The sequence below is a fragment of the Sander lucioperca genome, chromosome 2 (assembly GCF_008315115.2).
Source record: "Sander lucioperca isolate FBNREF2018 chromosome 2, SLUC_FBN_1.2, whole genome shotgun sequence".
In the NCBI taxonomy this organism is placed as follows: Eukaryota; Metazoa; Chordata; class Actinopteri; order Perciformes; family Percidae; genus Sander; species Sander lucioperca.
The window spans coordinates 3231523-3254068 of record NC_050174.1 but is presented as its reverse complement, the minus strand read 5'-3'; the positions used below and the strand labels follow the sequence as shown (position 1 = coordinate 3254068).

General features: G+C 39.4%; 1 long non-coding RNA gene across 1 annotated transcript; it reads left to right on the top strand.

The window, feature by feature from the left end:
- Nucleotides 1-275: 275 nt before the first annotated feature.
- On the top strand, nt 276-14123 carry LOC116053850. Its single transcript, XR_004105948.1, has 4 exons — nt 276-383; nt 3264-3270; nt 8781-8790; nt 14112-14123. It is a non-coding gene; the product is annotated as an uncharacterized LOC116053850 (long non-coding RNA).
- The last annotated feature ends 8423 nt before the right edge of the window (nt 14124-22546 follow it).

The following is a 22546-nucleotide window of genomic DNA, read 5'->3' as shown; positions in this document are numbered from 1 at the left end:
CGTTTGTTTGTGGTTGTTACCATGGTGAATCGTAGAATCATGGCTCCATTCATGCTGCCTTTTTATTGTGGTGGTGCACGCGCGTGAACCTACTCTGAGTTGATTGAACCAACTCATATCAGCTGTTCTGGAACCGAAAACTCTTCCCATCTCAGGGTAAATCAACTCAGACATCAGGGTTAGACTCAGAGTTTGTTAAACCTTCTACCTGAAACTGACCCCCGAAGTCTAGACATCATTGCTGTGTGAAGACTGCAGAAGAGAAGTTACAAGTAGGACTTTCTTAGAAAAATAAGGATTGACAAAAGGGGGGAAACATGAGATGTAGAGGGCCCCATGTCTGTGTTTGCCTTGGGCCCCAAAATGACTAAATCCGCCCCTGAGTGGGAGTTGTGGATCTAACGCGGAGGCGCAGAGGACTTGCAATGGGCGGTGTGCTGCTGCTGCTTTTGTTGCTGCTGTAGAGCTGCCTGCCGGCGGCGGTTCACGACATGTTGACTTTTTTTTTGTTCCCAACATGGATCCTCGGGGAACGGGGCTGTGGAGCCACCAGGAGGAGACATGATAAGAACATAGTAGTTAGAACTCTATCTGTGTGCCTGTGGGCTTCACTCTCCGTTAAATGTCCCCACGCTGAGACACTGAACTAGCTACAGCGTGAGTTGTGATTACTTGTCTGGAAGTGGAGCTTTTTTATGTCCCAAGGGTAATGTTACAACAACACTAGTTGTAATGAAAGTGTTGAAACTTTGCATTGGTGTGTGTGTGTGTGTGCGCGACACTCTGGAGGATGACTAAACTATAACTAAACTGTGTCTCTGGCGCTTTGTACAGTAACATTAGTTGATGAGTTTTTGTGTCTGAGCAGAAATGAAGTTAGTCTGGGATATTTTCTCAGGCCTCGGCTGCTCCAGCCATTCCTGCTCCGGCGGCGCTGCGGCCACTGCCCGCAGCCGGGCATGTCTGCACATTTGGAAGTCTATCGGTAAGTTTAACAGACAGTGTGTGAGTCTAATGATAGTGTGTGAGTCTAATGATGGAAAGCCAAAAAAGAAAAGGGAAAGGTGGCGCTGAGAAAAAAAGGGATTGTGTTGCTGTGCTGTGTGCAGTGTGTGTGTGTGTGTGTGTGTGTGTGTGTGTGTGTGTGTGTGTGTGTGTGTGTGTGCGCTTCGCTCGTTGCAAACCAACCAATCAGCGCGCAGCTCATCTAAATATTCATGAGTCGATTGACTTCATAAAGTTCGCCACTTTACTCGAACCAAAGTTCAAAACACCTGTTCATGTATGTCTTCTTTAGTCTGTTGGCTATAAAACTAAACTAAACTAGCAAACCTGCTTTAAAAACTAATTAAAACTAAACTGAATTTGAAAACAAAAAGTCAAAACGAAATACAAATACAAACTAATGAAAAATGCAAAATGCAAGGTTTCTCACTAATGATTTTCATGTCTTCTTCAAAAAACTGACCAGTCACAGCAGTGTACATATGTTCTGAAGAATTGTAGTGTTGTAATCATGGTTAACTAAACATTACTTCATCATGTTTGTGGCCCTTCAAAAAAAGTGCTGACCTGGTTAATGGTGGTATAACACTAAATATATAATGAATTACTGTAAAGGAGTGAGTTGGCAAAATGATACTGGTCACTACATTGACACAAAATACAGTACACTGCAGATTAGGGCTGGGCACCGAACGTCGATACTTTTATGGCACCAAATTTCGGTTTCAAAACCGTCTGAGCGCTAAAGCGCAAGGTTATCTGTCCTCTCTGCATATTGACAAAGAGCGGAGCTCCGACACATGCGCGTGCGCAGAGGTGCGGACAGAGTAAACTCGAGTAAACAGTGTTTGTGTTGAAGTCACAGTGAGTCACGGCAATACCAATACAGTGGTTTCAAGTGTGGTTACAGTTTTTCAAAACTTCACGCAGACAGCTTTTTGCTGCGATATCATATTAATGGAGAGGCGAAAGCGGTCGGGGTGCTGTTGATGTTACACTTCCTCTGAGACAAGTAGGCACAACAGTGCAGTGTTGCCAACTCTTTTCCAATGAAAGTAGCTAGCACCAGCTCCAAAAGTCACTAAAAGTAGCTAGATCATTTGCATATTTGTGATGTCATTACGCATTAATTAGCATAAAGCTTAGTGGATATGTGAGCTAGGAGAAAAAAAGAAATAGAAATCTTTAGCCAAATAATCACAAACTCACTAAAGGAATGTATATAAAATTATTATTATTACTTAGGTAGCCTATATTTGAAGTATAAAGGGAGGGAGAAAGATCAATAAAGAATTCTCAAATAAGGCTGGCTTGCCCAAGGCCAGGCCAGCTCAGAGGCCTCTTTCTCCCGTCGCCTCCCGCTGTCTCTCCTAACACCAGCCCCCGCACCCTGTCCCCCCTCCCCTTCTACCTGCCTGCTCAGTGCTGCTGCACATGAGGAGAGAGCCGAGAGGGAAGGGGCTGCTCCTCAGTCACAGAACAGAAGAGAGAGGAGACTGTTTTAGCAGCCACAAGAGAAAATACCTTCGCGTGCTCGCCGGACATTAGGCATCTTTTCTAAAGAAAGTCGCCAGATTTGTTGCTAGTCGCTTTTTTTGAAAAAAAGTTGCTAAGGGAGTCTGAAAAGTTGCTAAATCTAGCGACAAAGTCGCTAAGTTGGCAACACTGCAACAGGGGTTTCTATGCCCTGGTGATGACTGACAGGCTGAGGTTGTAAGGCAAGGCAACTTATTTCTACAGCACCTTTCAGCAACAAGGCAATTCAATTACATTCCTTTGCACTTAAGTTAGTTCTTCATTAATTCAATGTTGACAACAGGGCAGTCACCAAGTTTATTGTTAAAGGTTTGTGTCATTATACAGTTTGCACTAAACAGTCTTTGTTGTTTACATTCCCTTGCAAAACCGCACTAATTTCGAATTTTCAATTCAAAATGGCGGACTTCCTTTTGGTTTTAGGGTATGGCTCCAATGACGTTTTCTGTACGTTTTGACATGATACATATGTGTACCAAGTTTCGTGAATCTACATTAAACGTACTGCAGGGGCTCAATTTTTTTTATTTTGTAGGGGGCGCTAGCGAGCCATTTTTGTGCGCTTATTCCCGAAAACCTTAAAATACGTAAATTTTCACCAGACTTGATGCGACCGCCAATTTTGGTGAGCTTTTGAATATGTTAAGCCCCTCAAAAAGGCAATTCATTTGCGGTCAGCGCTCGGGCCCTAATGATGGCTGAATTCCATTTAGCTGCTTCAGTTTCAGGGTCCTGATAATGTGCATGCTGGCTCACTGTCACACCGTCATGGCTTACTGAGACACTTGAAAAGAACAGGGCCATCGTTCATGTCCATGTATGAGACTGTACACACTGTAACTATTCAAGTGTTTCACGTTGAATTTTTAAACAAAGACAGCCATCCCATAACATCTTTTCTACAGTTGTTGGAGACTGGCAGAAAGTCAAAGAAGGTTGTATTGTCTAATAAGGCCAGCATTTAGCCCTTTGGCCATTAGGGTTGACTATATATGAAATAGTAGTTGTTGTTTTTTTAATCTGTGGATTAGGCCATGGACAATATTGCAATACAATGAGCAGGAACTGTTTTATTAGATTTTGCATCAATGTGATGCTGGTATTTAATTTAGCTTGCATGCCGAAAACCAAAACATTCATCTTAATTATTTTATCCATAATGTTTCTTGATTTTAATTTCAGAAAATGTACTATAACATGTTATATTTTAATATTGCAACATAACATAATCTAAATAGGGAATTTGTTCCATGGTTGGCCATTACGATTTTTAGAATATTGTAAACTAGACACTTATCACCAAAATAAAATGCGAGTGGTGAAATCATGCTATGGGGTATGCTTTTCTGCAGTAGGCCCCGGAAGAAATGAAAGGATATTGGAAAACGAATGGAGCAAAATACAGAAACGAAGAGAGAAGAGAAGTTTGATTTTTCAGCAAACCAATTACCACATACACAGCATCATGGTTTTAAAACAGTGATCCAGTAATCCAGAAATATTGGCAAGAATGTTCACTTATGGCCCTCATACAATATGATAGTTTTGAACAGTTTTGTAAAGAATAATGAGGCCAAAGGTGCCTCAAAAGGTAGATAATACTGAAGCAATACAGTAAATGTTCTGGTTTATAATTGTACTTAACTTAGGTTAAGTTGTTGTTGTTTTCACTTTGACATTAAAAAACATTATCTAATCAGTGTCAAAAAGGCCTAATTGCACCTGCTGCAATTTCATGTTGTAAGAGAATAAAACAAAATCTAGCTGAAGTTATTAATATTTATAGGCAATGTGAGGCAAACAGAACCATGACAGCCTTTAAAAGCAGAAAGGTCTTAAGATTCACCATAAAACTCATTATCACTGTTTAAAACAATTGACCATACACGCTGCACTTGGGTCAATTTTTTTTTTTTCTATTACTGTGGACAATTGGTCACACAATATCACAGCTGAGTTTAATTAGGTTTTCCCCAGAAATCGTTGTTGCTGTAACCATTAATATAAAATGCTTCACTCCCTTTGCACTAGGAGAAAAACTGCCCAGCCAGCACAAGAGTTGCAACAATTGTAAATTGATTATATATATATATATATATATAGCTTTGTCATTTTATCCCTCAGTTGATGACTCATGACATCAAGATGTGAATGATCCCCAGGGATGAACAAGTCTGGGACCCCCCTCCAACTGATGGAAGCCTCCTAAATCAGTTGTGAAACATCTTCAAGACCAAACAGCAGCTTATGATGACACACTTCCTAAAGCACGCCAAGGGCTGTTTGTTACTGTCTGATTTGTGGATCCCCTCCCAAAATAGTTTGGATTTGCTAATTGTGGTCATATAACCTCTACATGATAACATACATGGTTAGAAATCACATGTTTAGCAAACTCCCTGCACAATGGCTTAAAAAAACTATTCTGAAAACCCTAACCCAGGTGCAAAAAAGGGTTCTTCCGGTTTAACAAAAAGGTGAGTTATATTGCTATGTACAAGACCAGACCATTGTCAGCTCAATTTACAGCCCAATGTACTTGGAGCCTTAAAAAGGCAACCAGCAATCAGCATTGACCAATCAAAAGAAGGTATATGAGAGGAAGCATGTGTCTTTGATTAGTCTGGCTACTCCACATAGCATTGGGGGATGGGAGGAAAACATGCTCTGACTTATTGGCATTTCTTTAAACCAATCACAATTGTCTTGGGCTGTGCTAAGCACTGGGAAAAGCTGCGGTGCCACTGCCAAATAGCCTCGGAAGGAACTTGTTTTGGTGGAACGTGTACGTTTAAAAGTTGTTTTAGTCGAGCAACAGAAAACTCAGATTGGACAGATAGTCTAGCTAGCTGCCTGGATTTACCTTGCAGAGATGTGAGAAAAGGTTAACCATATTCCTCATAAATTGACCGGAGTTTAAAATACAAACACAAAGGAAGCCCAAGGCCACGGATATCCGGCCTAAATGAGTTATATCCGGTCTAAACGAGTTGTATCCGGCGGATTTTCCGTCAGCAATGGAGCAATCCCGGAAGTGGAATGGCAAGGATATAGACTAGTCTTTGATTAACTCATCATCTTGGTGTGACCACCAATGCCTACAATGATGTATCAACAGATAAAACTGAATTTGGAAATAAATTAAACAGGTGTTTTTGTTTGTTCTGGAGAGCATGTGTTGGTTTTTTGTTTCAAAATTCGTTTTCATACTATTTTTGGACATATCTTTTCTTTAAAATGTTGTGAAAATCCCTCTCCACCAGCACCATGAACTCATTCTTCGATATGTTTAAATAAAAAAAGCAAATTCAGTTGCTTTTTATGAACAGCTAGATATCCGATTACCTGAATGACTTTTTGTCCCCTTATTTGAAAAGGGATGCAGTGGCAATAAAATGAGTTTGATTTAATCTCACAATCTGCCTTTGTGCTTCTCTGTCATCTTAATAAACTTATCCGAAAAGTTGTCCGAAAACTGCAGGGATCTTGTGTTAAGTTACCATGTGTGGCTATCCAATAATCCAATGAATATTTTCTTAAAAGGTAACCAGCATTGAATCAAGACATCCAATTAGCAACCTCCTAATGGGCTCATGCAACTAATGTCAAATCAGATCAGTTGGAGAAAGTTATTTATAGGCATTAAAAGTGTGAGTCACCCTCTAACAGTGGCCAGGCCAAGACACTGACAAGTACTACAACCCTGCTGCTGACTATAATGATGTGTATTCTAGCTAAGCAACTGCTGTTGTTAAAAAGATGAGATCAACAAGGTTAGTAACAGGCCATGCATCAAATGCCAACCCAGTGTATGGGCCTGGAATTCAAAACAATGAGCTAAAACATTTTAAACACTCCACAGAGCTGAGGGGGATTCACAGTGTTGGATGGGTGACTCTTCTTTGTTGGTTCATTATTGTTTGTGACCCTTTTCACATTTTCATATACATAACATTTTAACATGAGGTTCAGTTGACATAAATACTATTTGGATCTTAAAATTACATATTTGTGCAAAACAGCAAGAAGTGAAACTGCAAATATTTCAGTCAGTATTTCAGTACCCTGCCGCTCAGTTGCATTGCCTTAATTTGCACCAACAGGTGTGCTCAATAGCAAATCAAGAGAACGGCGCAAATGACTTCTCACTGGCCAACAGCAACACCTTATAGTCGATAGGCAGGAAAATAATTACAGGAGCCAGTATTTATATGTATTTATACAAATCGTACACACAATCACATTATAGAGGACACGGTGCTGTTTGCAAAAACGCATTAAAAGGTTGCCATTACAGACAACTTGACGATCCTATTACCTCTTTTTAACCACTACAATGTAGTGTTTTAAAGGTACAAAAATAGATTTAAGTTATCTTATTACCAAATTCACATCCCCTCATTAATATTAACAATAATTCTTGTTGTGGCATAAAAGAGCCAACTGGGTCATAAAGGAAAATACTTTATAATACTCATCTCTGGTTAATTACAATTAAAAAAGGATGTATTCTGAAAAAGAAAAGGAACACATGCATTTTCCTTGTTGAGGACAATGTGATGTATGTTAACGTTTACATACAACCTTATTTTCTCAGAGGCAACCAATTGACTGGGTTGAATTTCTTGATTGCCTCCTTTCTCTTTGGTTTGAGACCTTTTCAATTTGCTTATCATTGCACTTTCCCTCCTTGTAGCACATTGGATTAAAGACTGCTTTCCAAGTCCTGTGAGGCTCCCACTAATATAATGTCAAATTGATCCGTCAGCCAGAGGCCCTCTGAATCTGGGACACTGTTCACATCCCAAAGGCACGATTAGTGATTAAAATGCTGCACTACATCCAAGGAGCAACTGGTGGCTGCTGCTGGTTGATCTTGAAAAAATTAACATTAGGGGTTCACTGGTCAGTGCATGTCACTGCTCCAACATTTTCCTACTTTTGTTCTCAAACAATCCAACACTTTGCTACTTTGCACCTCTGAACTCAACATGACCCTGTTCATCTGTAAACTAGCAGATGAGCTGTAAACCTCATCTTTAATTTGCAGAATAAGTGCCGCCTTGCCCTTAAAACGTATACTCTGGAAACATCAGTGAACGTTAAATCTTTCTTCCCCCGGCTAAGACTGCACAGCATTTATCTTGTGTGAACGTTAGCAACAGATGAAGCATGTTTATCATTTAGATGCGGTAACTTGACAGAGAAAGGTATTGTGGTCTAAAGTGTGTGGCAGAAATGTGACACGCATCCCCCGCTAGCACCCGATATGACTGTCAGAGGTAACACAACAATGTTTGTAGGGTTGACAAAGACATGAATCAACTGGCTCCTTTGAGTGTATCCCATGAGCTTTCTCATATCCTGTGCTGCTGTGTGCATTTCCCACTCACAAAAGCCAGAGGGAGAGGGAACTTCACAGACCTGAGAGGTGATCATTAGAAACGTCAAGAGTGATGAATTCAAAGACATGTCTTGGCACATTTAAGCGCTCAGTTAGAGTCGGCTAATGATCTGTGACATATGGGCAATTTCTCTTATGGCATTGATCATTTCCTAATCAGAGTAGTGCCCCTTAAGGCTGCCATGCTGGATGGCTTTAACCACCTGCAGAGATGTCAAGGGTGAATGATGCTCATCTGCACAAAAAAAGCCAAAGACAAAATATTGAGCATCATGTTTTTTATTGCAGTTCTTAACAATAAATAATTGTCAATTATAGCAAGGTATATTCAAAATCAATGCATTATTAAATGGCATTTTTATAAAACGTAGGTCCTCATAATCTCCCCATTGACAATTTACACTCAGCTAGCTGCATGAATCAGCAATTCTCTCTTACATGAAGCAAGCACATAAACACAGCTTCTTGTGGCACATCATGCTGACATTCACATAATATACTTTGTGTACTCAAAGAACTATGGGTAAACATTATCAATTAAAAAGAGACAAAACCATTGTTTACCTCAATTTTTGCAGACATTTGTCAGTTTACCTTTAAGACATGGTGGGATCATAAATCACTGGAACAAAAAAATATTCCCCCTAGAATGTAAAATGGCTCTTCAGTGATATAAAGACATGCCTCCAGGAGGAACAACACACAGCTACTGTTCACCTCTCCCACACAGGAGAAACTGGAATTGATATAACATTTATGTGAATATGAATAGACATAAAAAGGGTTTATAGCTCTAAAGAGCCCTTTGTCACTGGAGTTGCTCGTTTATCAATAGGGCAGCTACAGTTGTGTTTATTGCGTACTGTAAAATCAAAACAATTCACACTGGTGTATTTTGTTTTCTTCCTTTTAAAGGGTTATATTAGACTCAGTTAAATGTGCTTAAAATTTTCAGTTCACATTTGCAAAGTGTTAGTGTTAATTTGAAAGAATAACAACAGGACAGCATTCCTTTGACACAATTTAACACAGGCAGCACAGATTTTATTACTGTCCAGGAGTTTTAGAAAAATAAATATAAATAAAATATGTAGGCCTATTTATGCCTGCAGTGAAAATGCTATTTATAAGTATTCTGCAATGACTTTCCAAAAATACCGCAACAATATTTTAAAACCTAATTTTGGTTTAATCTGCTGCCTCACATTTTTACCCAGGTTTACAGCCCTCCAACAAAACCAGGTAACATTGAAATGTAGGTTTACCAGTGCAGCCTGATCTCACAGAAATATGTAAATCCACAACCTCTTAACACCACATTACGTGTTGGTGGCACGTAATAAGTTAAAATTACATGCCGGCAACACAGAAACAATGCCAGTGCAATTAGGATCCATTTGTTGTGGTGGACAAACAAATTCCCAACACAGCCCTGTCTTAGACCCCACCCTCATTCATTCACTTCCTAATTTACAGTCACTCACCACAGATGACATTGTCTTACAACAAAAGTAACCAATCAACATAATACACTTCAAAATAAAGGCACAATACGTGTAAATATTATTCAGTTTACACCACTGTTAATTTTCAAGACCATTTAGAACTGTCTATTTTAATGGCTTCCACTACTTACATACCGTTTAATTGATAAGTTAAGTATCTTAATTTCTCAGTTAACCATTTTTATTTCTCATTTAAACTATTTTACTATCAGTTAAATTGCATTACTGACAAATTCATGTAGAAACCTACTGGTTTTAATCCCTTAATTTTACACCAGGGCTACACTTGCTTACTGGGTCACTAGTTATTGGGATATAGGAAGATGTGAGACACAAGTTGTGTCCAAAAATCACTTCCCAATTCATGTATTCCCTATTCCCTAGACAGTTCTTTCTATAATGAAAAGTGCAGTGAGATTTTAGACACTGTTGTATCGTCAGCAAAAATGCACATCTCTCAAAGGCAAAACATTGTAGGAGTTTTAGAAAAAGGTAGTGTGCATGTGCTTTGGGCAGTACATTCAATTGTCATAATTTAAGAATTTGAATAAATCTCTCCCACCACCAATGTGTAGCACATACCTGGATGATGCACGGCATCCTTACCACGCCAGACGCTCACCACACATCAGCTCGGTAGAGAGGGAGGGGATACATGTTTTTAGTGGTGGGGGAGCTTGGAGCACCCGGAGAAAACCCAATTTTTTTGTATGACTTGACTTGTGACTTGCTTGACTTATAGGGACTCGACTTGACTTGCTTGATTCTCTCCACAGATACTTGAGACTTTTTACGTCTTAAAGGTTAAGACTTGAGACTTGCTTGTGACTTGCAAATGTGTGACTTACTCTGGTATATGATTAACCCAAAATAGGTAAACCTTTGTGATAGCTACCTTAAAGAAAGGAACCCAAACACCTCATCATTCCAGTCTAAAGTTAGGTAAATTGCAGTTTAGGCATAATATGGAGTGTTGGGGTGCTACACAAGCCAAACAGATCCGAGTGTTCATGAAAATGGCTGCTGTTTCTCAAGTATATCAAATGATGAAGAATTTGTAAAAAAAAACTAAAAAAACAACAACAAAGAAAAACATGAAGAAACACTAAATTAAAATAAACTAAACAGCTCAGTCTTGGCTGAGGGTGACTGCGCTCTTGGGGTAAATCACTTAATTAGCTGGATAGTAAATAAAAGAAAACAAAGTCTTGCATCAGGTTGAGCTTTGCGCTTTTGCAGATGAGGTAAGCAGCTTATCTGCCTTGCAATTAAAGGGATTTTCTTTTTCGTGAGCCACTTTATTTAGAACAGTTAATAAGCAACTTTGGAGTGCCATCAGAGGAGTGATTTGGATTATTATAGAAATGAATGAAAAGTCCTTCTATTATGGTTGCAATGTAGCAATTACTTTAGTAGTGAGAAGGTGTGGATAATTCAGTGGGGTTTGATTTTCAAAGGACCGTTTCACGTACTTCAGTGATTTAAATCATCAACCCATCTACTGCTCCCAAACCTCACCACCCACTCTAAATCAATATTAGTCTCATTCAACAAGTTAAAACCCCTGTTAAAGGATTTAATGGGTAATAGAACTGGTACCTCCTGACAGCTCCTCCTGTGTATTGGCTTGCAGCAGAAGGGCAAGGTATTTACTCTTGCTGCAAAGCAACTGCGGTCCATTCCGCAAACAGCTTCACTGCCACACTGAAGCCCCAGTAATGAGCTGACAGGTGCAATGTTTACACTCAGATTGCCACTCAAGTTTGAGGGGCTGATTCTTGGTTTAGTCTCTTTTGACATTAATGATGCCAGCCAAAATGGCTTACCTTTCCATTGATTGTCACATATTCTTGATAGGATCCACACAAACTTTGATTTTGATACACAAAATCCAAATTACGCTGCATATTTTTCTGTGTTTGTGAAGAACCTGTGTGGGGCAAAATGTATACAGCTGTCTTTTCAGTGTAAATGTCAAAGTACTACTAACAATCTTTTTTCCCATTAACTGAGACCTTTTAGATTGGCACTAATTCTTCTTCTGTTGGGTATGTACTCTTCCTAGTCCACAGAAAATGACAATAACACATTTGAGTGATGTCCAACACTATCCCCTAACATCTAAGAATTGCATAAGTGCAGTGATATTCTAAAAAGCAGTTCATTGATTGTTACAATGTAAAAAAGACCTTGACAGATTATTTGAATACAGTCATCAGTCTTTTTCACCATTACCATGGATAGGCTCAAACATTTGGGCTTCCTTGAACAGAGTAGACATTAGGCTAAAGCATATTAACTGCTTTAAAAACATCTTCATTATCCATTTTGTTGCCCTTTCTGAGGCCAGCTCAGACTATTGTTAACCTACAGGATGAAATCACCTGAAAAGGTTGCTTCTTAAAGGCACCTCAGCTGCCAGCCTCCACTTGCTTGTGTGCCACAAATTCTCAGCTCCTCTGGCTGGTGAGTGGGCTAATGCTCCTCATTAGAGAGGTGACCTTTCCGGAAATTGCCGCTGTGCACTCCACACCACCCTCTGACACCTCAGTTACTGTTGCTAAAATCAAATACCCCAGCCATTCTCACAAGTCAGAGAATCACATTTCACAGATGCTTCTCTTGGCAGGCTTACCGGAAAGGCAGAGCAGGGTTTGAGGAATGGACTGGACATGATGATTGTGCTTATGTGTTTGGAAAGAAACTCCGGTAGGAGTGATATACAGTAGACATGTTAATGTCTTGGGTTTACTCTGGCAGTAGTCTCGCTTTGCCAGACCATCCACACACTGCGGAGCGGAGGAGGGTCTGGCTACTCCACACAGCATTCCGGGATGGGAGAAAAACATGCTCTGGTTTATTGGCATTTCTTTAAACCAATCACAATCATCATGGGCGGCGTTAAATAGTTGTGTGAGAGAAAACTCAGATTGGACGGATAGTCTGACTAGCTGTCTCAATTTACCATGGTAGAGCTCTGAGGAGCAGTTAATCATAGTCCTCATAAATCCACCTGAGTTTAAAATTCCAACATAAAGAAAGCGGAAGGAAATGGAAAGTACATGCATCCGGTGGAATTTCCTGCGGTACCGAATCAATCCCGGAAGTGTAACGTCAAGGATATAGACTACCCTGACAGTGATAGAAAAAAAACAGCTTGGCCAATTTGTTTCAAATGACCACTTTTAGTTTTCCTATGCTGTTAATTGTTGCTTCAAATCTTCAAATCCTAGTTGTTTGTACATTATTTGACAGGATATCTCAAAGACTTCAACCACAAAAAGAATCCATTGAACAAATCTGAAATGTTCGGCTATGGGCCAATGAACAAGAGCACACTTTTTGTTTAACATTTTAAATATTTTCTAATGAATTGCTGCACTTCAAGGGAAGAAACTCTGGCAAGTATCCCGTAATTTCCTTTTAATATTGATGCAGATCTGGATCCAGATAAAATATTTCTATACCATTATGATCATTTTTTATCATTTCTATCAACATTTGTATGTTATAAAAATAGTGCAGCCTGCTCACAATGAATGTTTTCTTCTGTGTTTGTTGTAATTTCAATGGAATTTGGTCAGGCTATTAGGCTATGGTCCAATTGCAGTCTTACGTTCTTTGTAGTTATCTTTTCATTTACAATAAAAGTTGTATGAATCTGGTATGTTTAATGTAACCTGCATGTGCAACTCACCAAGTCATTTTCTCTGTATATGGAAATGTACTTGGGCAGAAAAATAGATTCTGATTGTACTTCTACATAAGGTGAAGGGCTTTGTACAGTGATGTTGCTCTAACAGTAAACACATACAGATGACAAATGACATCAATAAAATCCAGATTCATTGAGGTCCCCACAGAAATGTCGATACTGTGGATTCATTTATCACTGACCAACTGTTTTCGTTGGAATGAAATCTGAAGACTGAACTGCATCTGTGACTACCGTAGAGAGTAACTGTAGTGTTATAAACAGACACGGTTTGGCAGAAGGTGTACAGGAGTGCAGTGCTTTTAGTACATGGCTTTTGAAGAGCAGAGTTTATCCTGCTTCATGCTAGAGAGAATCATAATGCATGTTGATTGTGAGAAAAATGAATTGAAATTCATATTCTTGTGTTGCAGTTGCCTGATCAAATTGTCTAGAAAATGCAAATAAATCTAGGAAAACATTTAGTTTTAAACCAATATGCTGAAGGCAGTGCAGCGGGACAGGTTGGAAACACTTCTTTTAAAGTGACATAAAATATAGGTTTCATAACAATATGCTGAAGGAGATGGTAGCTGCAGTACCTGGCAGCTTTCACAGCTTTCTCCATAATCACACAAGGCTCCCTGTTCCAGGTGGCATTTCTGGCAACACACCCTGCATTCCTGGAGGCGCCAAAACAAATTGACGTTAAACACAATGTTAATCTTCATATTCTGTACTAAGAAGTTTTACAAACCACATGAAGAAGTATAAGGGTTTGCCATTGGATAATGTTCCAGTGAGATTATGCACAATTTGTCATGCGTTTTCCTATGAATGTCCAGCAACACGAGCGATCAGTGTGCCTGCACAAGCCCCGGCAGTGCAGAACCCTTTTAGGCAACAAAAAAGATTGTGGTTTGGGTTAAAATAAACTAAGAAGCTTTTATCAGGCTTTTCCAGGAAGTCATTTGCAGCCATCAAAATGCACATTCTCAAACAGATAGCAGTAACCAGGATATAGATTCAGAATAACAGAATGCTGAATTATTGTAAAATTGGGAGATTATTTGAAATGGTAACAACTAGTCGAGTACGGAACAGTGTTCTAAAAGCACCATAGATGATATTAGTGCTAAAGGAAACTCAGCTTGAATCTGTTATTCTAGTATGATGTGGTGATGTGCCTCTGAAGAAGCACTGGAGCTGCATAATATATTTTTTTCTTTTTTCCTGCTCTTCTAAAATGTAATTATGCAATAGGCTTTTTAAAAAAAAACGGTTTCCTCCATCGTTGATGCATATCCTTTTGAAACACAGGAAGTAACTCAAATATTCGCTAGAAGATGTGCTTACATAATTACTTAGGTTAAAACATTGCAGGGATAAGACCATAAATGACCTATTTCCATAAGCCTTTTTGGTAAGCTTAGGTTTTTATGTGTCTTTGTAAAGTAACATCCGAGTTCGTAAGCCATGGACACAAATAGCAACTTGGGTGAGTTTAATTCAATTCCAAATGATCAAAATTTTCTTACATGAAAACTGAATTGAAACTTGAAGCTGTGAAATATGTTACATGCACCCTTATACTGTGTCCATATCTCCAGGCCTTACTTAGTACTCATGAATATCATCAATAATTCCATCAGGCTAAACAGACAGTGGAAAATGTGTTGTTACAAGAATAGAAATAGCAGAGCTCAACCAGTGTAGACCATCTTAGCTACCATTGACAGGGCTTAAATCTGCACTAATCAATATTCTTATACAGCATGAACAATGAATGAAATTATTACATGTAATATGAAAGATGTTGCTCATAGTGATGAACCCACAGAAGATTATGTCTTAAGTGTAAGAAGTGTCTTAGAGCACAGATATACCATAACAACTTGGGGTTTCTCTGTACCCAATTGGCAAGAAAAATCAATGAATGCTGCACATGGAGTTCTAAATTTGCTGATCTAGATACCAGATTAGAGTTGTCTTCTGTTATGCTTAAATTATAGATTATATATTTCTTCACTCAGAGAATATTTTCTAGAAACAAAGGAAAATGTAGTTAATTTGTAGTATCTGTATGCATTTTTTTGCAGTTTCTAATACAGACGTGAGGGGCATCTCATGTAATCAATGCTGCTGTACAACATTTAACCACTTTGTTGTTACATTAATGAGATTTAAGTGCTGACTGACGCTTGAAGGCAATGTTTTACTGGTTATGAATTAGGATTTATTTCATCATAGCTAAATAAAACAGTAACCAATCACAGTATGAACACAGCAAAGCTCGTCACTGAGTGGAGGCTCATCCCTCTTTAATGTGTTCTATTCCAAGAAGGGCTCGTGGGGTGATTGCCTCTCAGATGACCTCCCCCAGCTTTGCCAAGAATTTCTGCACAAAAACACCCTGTGCTATTGCGACAGCGCTCGGAGCAGTCATACTGAAAAGTCATGTTCTGTAAGGTGCAACTTAAACTATCATCCATTTGTTTTTTATAAAAACAACCTCTCTGTCTTAGGTTTAAATGGAATCTGGACCAATAATATTATGCTTTCTTTCTGTGGAGTATAGTGGCTTGTAGATGAATTTGTGTTCAGTATGAGTTGTATTTAAGGGGCAACACTCATTTACACTGTGCATCATATGCAGTGGGGCACACCAAGGAAATAACTTTCACCCTAGCTGTACCTAAAGCATATGGGATGTAGCAAACACATAATAGACTTCTTACAGTGGGATGCAAGCTTACTCAGATACCTATGAAATGGAATTTCCTAGAGTCTGACACCCTGATAGACACACTGTTGGAAGCGTTTGCAGTATGCTACAGTAAACCATTCATGGAGAAAGTTCAGCCAATCTGGTATAGCATGCATGGCATTGTTGTGGCACACATGGTTTGTTTTTAGCAGTGTATTGAGAAGGTAGATGGAGCTTGGCAGAGTGTAATGAAACTCCCAGTGTACCCCTCATCCCAGGCAGCCTGGTCTCACAGAATTCCATGAAATGATCACGAACTGTCATTACGTGGTGGTGGTGGCACAGAATGTGTGAAAATTCTGTGTGGCCACCACGGAAAACAATGCCAACGTAAAGTCAATGAGAAGATGATGTAGCATTAGGAGCGACTACGGTAGCGAGTAGTATGAAAGCCCGAAAATCCACGTAGGGAGGTTGGCTGGGGTGGTGGATGGTCAAACACAGGACTTTCATCCAGGAGACCGGGGATCGTGTCCCGCGTGTCACGTTTCCTAAACCTAACCGTAACCGTCTCGTTCTTCTTTTCCTAAACCCAACCTTCCCGTTGTTGTCCCGCTTGTCATGGAAACGTAAGCCCACCCACGACCTTTTCCTTAACTTAAGGAAAAGGTAATTTCACGGAATTCTTCCGTGGGCCCATCACGGAATTTTTTGCGATTCCGTGAAACTGCCACAGATTTTGAGTTAAGGGGCAGTGTTTATTTCATGGAATTCTGTGAGATCAGGTTGTCCCAGGGGTTGAGGTTTGTCTGATACTATTAAAAATGACATTCTGCTCTCAAGTCAATTAATCAGCAGCTGCAACAGAAAATATACTGTATGTACTTTACTGAAACATGGGAGTAGAAGAGGAGTTGTTTATGTTGCACAATGTACTCATAGATTCAATATAGAACTGGCAGTAGAGGTTATTATGGTTATGCTACAGTATTGTTGGAAAGTTACAACCAGGACAAGAGAAACTATTTCAGAAGAAGGAGGTGTTAGAAAGTTTAAATGTCTGTCATTAATTGTTGAGTATGTTTTCATTGATTTTCTGTTGATTATTTTTGCTAAATAATTGAGTTAACATTTGGTCTCTTACTGTAAATGTCTGCATTTTTTGCTTGATAACTTAAACTATGAGTCATTTATCATTTATCAATTATGTCAGTATATGTGCTGTAAATATTCATGGGCGGACCCTAAAGATTCATTCAAATAACTCAATAACTTTGAAGTTGCTAAATCACCATTTCAAACACTAAAACAAAGGTGGGTAGTAAAGGCTCAATGCTAACTGACACATTATAAATCCCTTTATACAGTATACTAAGATGGATCACATCCCTATTTAAGATATCTAAGTTATTTGAAAGTTACAGCAGGTCTAACATCTCACCAGAATACCCTGTGCATTTTGGCAAACTTCAATCACTCTTTCTTTACAGTAATATTTAATTTGCCTTATGATTATCTTTGCCATAGTGAAAAGATAAATGAAAAAATTAAAAAATAAATAACCTTGTTAGCTTCTTTCACAGCAGCATGCATAAAGCAGCTGTGGCCGTGGCTGTTTCTATGGTTACCACATGTGGAGATCATTCTCATACTCCTTGAGATGCAGTGAAACTCTTTAGACAGCACCTCAGATACAAAGTTTCCTGTATCAATGCAGTGTATGTGTGTGTGTGTGTGTGTGTGTGTGTGTGTGTTTTTGTGTGTGTGTGTGTGTGTGTGTGTGTGTGTGTGTCTAATTGCACAATATATTGTTTGTTTGGTAACAGAGATAGACGACTCGCCTAATTGCCGAGTAGAGAAGAGGTGGTATGAGAAGTCTTTCATGGGCAGGATCCTTATTTACTGTATTTCCTCACTTCCAACTTCATAAACTGTTATTGTAGCAAAAAGCACAACTTAAATGGGCATTGTGTTCTCTGTGACCCTCTTTACTGATCTCTTTGGCAGCAAGCAGGATTTACCATATCAATATGACTTATCTCCTCCTACACAATTCTTAAACATGGCAGCCTCTGACCCTTCAGATCCTCTACAGTCACCCTGTAATTGACTTAAACAAAAAACTCACATTTTCACAACAGAACAAGCCAGCAAGAATAAGCTAAATGCAGTACTACAATATATTAAAAGGCTTAAGAGTGAGGCTTTAAAATCCTTGTAAATAAAATGAGCAGTTGAAATATATGTGTGTGTGTGTGTGTGTGTGTGTGTGTGTGTGTGTGTGCGTGCGTGCGTGCGTGCGTGCGTGCGTGCGTGCGTGCATGCGTGCGTGTGTGTGGCAGTGCAGTGTTGATTGGGGGGTGAAAGCGCCTTAAAATCCCACTGGGCACAGACTTTATTCCTATTTTTGAAGGCCAGAAATCTGCGCAGCTGGTAATCGTTTAGTCATTGATCAACAACCCCATTAACAACGTTCCCTTCAACATACTGTATATTACGGACATTTGGTGCAATGGGGCAGTAAAACCGTAATTATCGCTACTTAACGGAGTTTCCACTTGTCTGAAAGGGGACTTTTACTGGTGACAAAGCTTGCAAATTAAAAAACCTCAGTGAGGTTATGTTCTCTAGAAAATGAAGATCTTAAATGCAAGCTCACACTTAGTAGAGAGTTGGTGAACTAGTGGGGTGTTGCTTTATGTGAACTGCATATAATATTCTTATCCTCAGAAGTGTGGCAAAATGTTGTGACTTCAGCCTGTCAACACCTTGCTTTTTTCCACCCTTCTGAACTCTGAGGTCATGAGGATGGAGTGATGATGGTTTTGATATATTGAGTCTATTTTTAATATTTTCCGTATTTAGCTGTCAGCTATTGTCCGTAACATTTATGATGAAAATGGTACATGGCAGCTGTAACATTTAACATCATGTCTGTCGTGTATAAAGGATTGAACATTTTGTAATACGTATGTATGTCTCTCAATGCCTGCTTCAGTTGCATGAAGAAATCCGCTGATCTAGCCATGCTTTTCTGTAAAACCCCCTTGCTATGAGTCTGGCTAGATTCCCTTAGCTGTCTGTGTGTAATAGCTCAGGCTCAAATAGGGGCAATATATGCATGCCTCTGAAACAATCAGTCTTGTTTATCCAGAGCCCTTGAACCTCCAGGATCAGAAAGTTTCTGCAATGAATTCTGATTTGCTAAATCCCTGTCCAATTTATTGCCTCAACTCTGCACAAACATCAAAACAAACTCTCTCCCTTTTTGTGCCACCAGCTGTTAGATTTGGGCAAAAATAACAGAAAGAGAGGGTTGGGTGATAGAGACATGAAGGATTTACAATTTGTTTATTAATGTCTCTTTCCTTCTCACCCTGCCTCCCTCCTCCTTATTTCCTCTTTCCTGAAACATATTTGCATCTGCACTGCAGTGCTTGCTAACTGAGAGGGAACAGTAAAACTTCGATAGAGATCTTGCAGGGTGCCGTTGCAGGTGGATTCATTTGAAAGTTTTCGTATCTCCTGCCACACTCCAGAGTTATATTTGGTGTTAGTGAAATTTCCTGAATGTCTAAGAAGTTGTTTTAAGGAGACGGAGCAGTGTGGGTTGAGAGCATCATTTGTATCTCAGGTGCTCATTGAAGTACACTCGCTTGGCTTGAGTCACAGCTTTGCCCAAATTGTAAAGTATCAGTTTATGGTGCATCGCTCCTTTTTCAGCCTTGGTAAAAGTAGATGGAAAATGGAATTAAAAGAGTCAGATTTAGTACTCGGGAAGTAATTAATTGCTCAAAGCCACAGTTGCTGTTTGGACATCTGCTTACTCGTTAATGTCTCTTATTAAAATGATAAACAATTAGTAATGCAAATCTGTATCCTTTTGGGTGCAATGCAAAAATAGACATCTGCGCATTGGTAATAATGTTTCAGATGTGCATTGGTTGTAATGTTATGTATTCAAGGTGCAATATGTAATATTTTGACTGTATTTAATCAAAAAATGACCACAATGTGTCATCAGATATTAAGGAAACATGCTACTGTAAGTTGAATTATTATGTTTTCTGACAACAATGCTAAAGCCAATATTTTCTCCTTTTGAAATTTACGTTCCAGATATACCTGTAAAAACGCAAACCCAGCGCGCTACAGCTGTAGTACAGCCATGGAAGCAGCAACAAAACAACAAACATACGGGATCAATGGAGATAGATTCATTCTAGCCGCCCTAAAAAAAAAAAACTTGCCATCTTTCCAAACAGTTGCATAACCAGAGACGAGGAAAAAACGGGTAAATATTGGAGTTGCATTTAAAAGATGGAGACAGCTTAGAGCCTAAAAGGACACAAAGTTGACTAATTTCCTCCTTATCAGGTAAGCGTTGAGCTTCATTTTTGAGATCCTGACTGGGGCTAACGCCACCATGCTAACACACACTAACTGCTAACGTAGGATCCATGACATATGCCAGAAACCGCAAGTTTGACTTCCTCATAATAGAAACATGTAATTTAACTTTGGCACTGTTGTTGGATTGGGACACAGTGTTATCTACAGGTCGCTTTGCAATGTATGTAACGTTGTTATGTTATTGTGGCTAACGTTACTATCGCCAGCTTTAAGGTTTTGTTGGACAGTAAGATGATTCCCACTTTCTTACAAACTGGCATCCAACCATAATGTGTAATGTACTGACTGTACAGTGTATAGACAAGCTGTAGCCTATAACGGGTCTGGAAGTAGTAGTATCGACAATCTCCCCCCTGCCGAAATTGTTCCCCCGCTTTTGTTCAGCGGGCGTAGCCGACAAACAGTGACTGTTCCCTGGGTACAGATGACCGTGAGGTTGTGGTCTTTTTAGCGGCTGTTGCAGTGACGTTAAGTTGAGGAAAGGTGGCTGTCAGTCGGGCACAAAGCTCTGCAAGGTCGCGGTACAGACAACCAATCAACCAACCAACCAACCAACCAACCAACCAACCATCAGATCAACATTGCCATCTCTAAAGCCATGTCCCTAACATAGCTAAAAAAGACCTTGTGTACTTTCAGTCATAGGATTAAGATTAAAATGTTAATATTTAGTACACAGGCTGTGATGTAAACTCTACTAATGCGCTCTTAAACTTTTAATAACAGCCCAGCCCTGCGAGAACTTTCTAACAAGCTTCAATTCTGGTGCTTGGTTTGATCTTTTGCCAGACGTGCGCGTCACATGTTTTGGATGGGATTCAACAGCCTTTTTGATCTGGATATGGTGATGGAATATAGACTAGAAAATTCAGGAGATCTAATTTTTCCTCTCATCACAATTTCAGTGTTGTCTTTTGATATCCAGGGACATTTTTGCACATTTCTATTTTTTTTTCATTTCACCAATGTGGTCTATATATAACATTTGACACCCTAATAGACTAGATAACACTGAAGAAAAAATGCAGCTAAGAGGAGAAAGTCTGGCTGTGAAGTGATACACTGCATATCAGTCTATACAAACCTCTCCGATTACGCTTTTTAATCACATATCCACACCAGCAGGGCATTAGGTGGTGGATCTCATTGCAATGACGAAGCATTACATTAGGACTTTGGTTGCGTGGGATATTCCATCACTGAATTTTTCCGTGGCTGTCTAGAGGCTCTCTCTGCTGCCGATTATCATAACAGCTTGAGGGTAGATGACCCGCCAGATGTTTGTAATCTCACACCGAGAAGCTTGTGACCGGGGTTGCAATCAGATAAGGGAACATATAAGGGATTATAAATGGTGACAGTTGGGAAAAGGCTATAGATTACCCCATAATCGCTGATAGATGGCAAATGTCCTCTTTCAACCCCATTAGAAGGCTTCTCGATGTATACACCAACCCAATATTTGATATATATGCCAAATGTTTATTTTCCAGTGTATCTAAAAAATACACACCTCATGATTATGTTGGTGCAGCTGTGAATAAAGTGAGTGGATTTAGAGCTTGCGCACAAGGCACAAGCTCATTTCTTCTTGCTAGTTTGTAAGGCCCCATTGAGAGTGTATGGTTGTGTGGGCAGGTTAATGATATCAGCTTGAGAGTAGTTTTTAATCACGAACAGACTAATGAGATAGGTTGGGCTGGAGTTACTCCAGCAACAAACAGCATCTCAAATCGCTCCCTCCCTGCATCCCTCCCTCCATTTCTCTCTTTCTCTATTTTTCTTTTTGCTTTCTTCACTGTCTAAACCCAAGCATGAAGAGATTTAGGAGAACCTGAGCGATGAATGAGTACACAATGGTGTGGATTAAAAGGAATCAGTCATATTTACAGAAGTGAACAGCAGGACATATTCACCCTGTGGCGAGGCACCAGCAGGTTATTGACAGTGGAGGAGCAGTATTGTGAGCCAATCCTGGTGGAAAAGTGGAAAACAATTACAAACATGTCCTGACTGCTTTTGACAGGATGCAGTCTTTGTTTGTTTACATATCCTAGACATGCATAAATAAATATTAATGATGGTATTAACAGGATTTAAGAGTGAAAAAACTAATAAAGTAAAACTCTGGTCAAATGGCTTTTAAAGGGAACATCGTCATTTATTAATAGTAAATCAACATCAGAAAATAGATCCATTTATGCTTTTACTGTTTTGCGACTCTACAGCCTTGCAGTGCTGGAGGGAACCAAAGCTCTTTTTACTGAAACATGTTTCACTCC